Here is a 2,289-nt window from a genome sequence, read left to right on the forward strand (position 1 = left end):
AGCAGACTCCTCACTGAGCCAGGAGCCCGACGCGGGGCTCGATCCTGGGACCCCGGGATCATGACCTGAGCCTAAGGCAGCCGCTTAACTGACTGCACCACCCAGGCGCCCCCAGTGTAGGCCCTCCTTATCCATGGTTTTGCTTTCCACAATTTCAGTTACCTGTGGTCAGTCTCGGCGTAGAGGCAGATAATCCTCCTCTGACAAATCATCAGAAGGTCAATAGTAGCCTAATGCTATGTCACAATGTCTACATCATTCATCTTACTTCATCTCATCAGGTAGGCATTTTACCATCTTATATCATCACAGGAAGAAGGGTGAGAACAACATAGCAAGATATTTTGAGAGAAAAACCATATTCTTGTAATTTTTATTACAGTATATTATTATTATAATTATTCTCTTATTATATTATTGTTGTTAATCTCTTACTGTGCTTAATTTAGAAATTAAGCTTTATCATAGGTATGTACGTATAGAAAAAACCTGGTATGTGTGGGGTTCAGTACTATCCGCAGTTTTAGGCATCCACTGGGGGTCTTGGAACATATTCCCTGCAAATTAAGGGGGGACTACTGTAGTCAGCCTTTGGCTCCAGTGGAGTCAGTGGGAGCTGGGACATAACTCCAGGCACCTTTGGGTGAGGCAGTCATCCAAGGGCAAACCACTGCCGTTGTGTGCAGGTGTAGGTCATTAGTAAGAGCATACTCCAAGGCTGATAAAGGATCCCAGAGGATCTGGGCAGAAACTGCTGCAATTAGTTTATGCATTTCATTCCTTCTTGAATAATAAAGGCATTTAAGACTCTCCCTGGCTGAGAACCACTGAGATAAATAAAATATATTATTAAAAAAACACTATGAGGTCTTTCTGTTTATTTTTAACTGTCTTCCTTAGGTTTTGATGTTTGGTATTCTCATTTCTTTTAAGTCCTGAATGCTTGAGCACTTCCTGTAAGCCAGACATTCTGTGAAACACTTTCTCTCCATTATCTTGTGTAACCCCCACAGTAGCTCATGAGGTAAATACTATTCTCATTTGCATTCTTCATTTGAGAACGCTGAGGCAGGCAGGAGGTGTTGGATTGGAGCCTGAATGTGAATTCAGGCATTCTGATTCCAGAGTCTTCCTCTCTGTCAGCCTTGACCATAGGAGTTACTCTCAGGTTCTCTGTGGAAATGTCCTTTGTCTAGTCCAATCTTATGCCTGTATTTTAGGTTCTCTTTGTGGGCCTTTGTCATCAGTTTGATTCCATCAGTTTGATTCCATCAGTTTGATTCCATCAGTTTGATTCCATCAGTTTGAGAAATCTTTCTTTGTTTTGGTTTGCCAGGAAAGCCCTCTCTAACTCAGCTTTAATTTAGTCTCTGTTGTGTTTTATTTCAGTCACATCAGTGGAATATTGATTTCAAAGAGAGGTGAAAGCTTGTGATCTGTCAGCTCTCTGGAACTGGAAGTTCCCTTTTTTTTTTTCTTTCAAAATATTTGAATTAAATACTCCCTTTAATTTTTGGTGGTACTGAACATTGTGTAGGAGACTTTCTCCTTGTGTGCTGTTTGAAACCTGGTTTCACCAAAATTTTTATTAAATTCCAGAAAGGCTTACATCTGGCCTTACTTATTATTGGTTGCAACTTCCAAAAGTCAGTATTTCAGTTTCTGTCTTGTCAACATTCATCTCAAAACAAAAACTCATCTTTTTTTTATTTTTAGTTTTTTATTGTTATGTTAATCACCATATATTACATCATTAGTTTTTGATGTAGTGTTCCATGATTCATTGTTTGTGCATATCACCCAGTGCTCCACGCAGAACGTGCCCTCTTTAATACCCATCACCAGGCTAACCCATCCCCCCACCCCCCTCCCCTCTAGAACCCTCCGTTTGTTTCTCGGAGTCCATGGTCTCTCATGGTTCGTCTCCCCCTCCGATTTACCCCCCTTCATTCTTCCCCTCCTGCTATCTTCTTTTTTTTATATGTTAAAACAAACAAACAAACAAAAAAACCCCAAAACTCAACTTTGAAGTAATTAGTGATCTAGAAAACACTATTATGCCCAAATAGGACACATTGTAGAAAGCAGCCCATTATGAAAAGTGGCAAATCTTTCTGCGTTGTGAAGAACAAGCCCTTAATTTCATTGTTTATAAATCTTTTGGTCAATCAGGATTATCCCTATTGTTGCTATTGTTGTTTAAACAAGGTGTGCTGCTTTGCTACTGAGACGGTGATTGCTACTTACAGAACGCGAACGAGATGCCACAGAAGAGTCCTGCTTACAGAA

At 40.3% G+C, this 2,289-nt stretch overlaps 1 long non-coding RNA gene across 6 annotated transcripts in view; it reads left to right on the plus strand.

Moving 5' to 3' along the window:
* The first annotated feature begins 309 nt into the window (after nt 1-309).
* The window catches only part of LOC141371526 (uncharacterized), a 129,345-nt gene continuing 127,365 nt past the window's right edge, over nt 310-2,289 (plus strand). For all 6 annotated transcript variants that reach the window (XR_012376541.1, XR_012376535.1, XR_012376537.1 and 3 more), the window contains exon 1: nt 310-366. This is a non-coding gene — a long non-coding RNA (uncharacterized lncRNA). The remainder of the gene's footprint in view (nt 367-2,289) is intronic.

Source organism: Callorhinus ursinus, unplaced genomic scaffold, assembly GCF_003265705.2.
Source record: "Callorhinus ursinus isolate GAN/ISIS: 27379988/994484 unplaced genomic scaffold, GSC_fseal_2.0 scaffold3, whole genome shotgun sequence".
NCBI classification, from domain to species: Eukaryota; Metazoa; Chordata; class Mammalia; order Carnivora; family Otariidae; genus Callorhinus; species Callorhinus ursinus.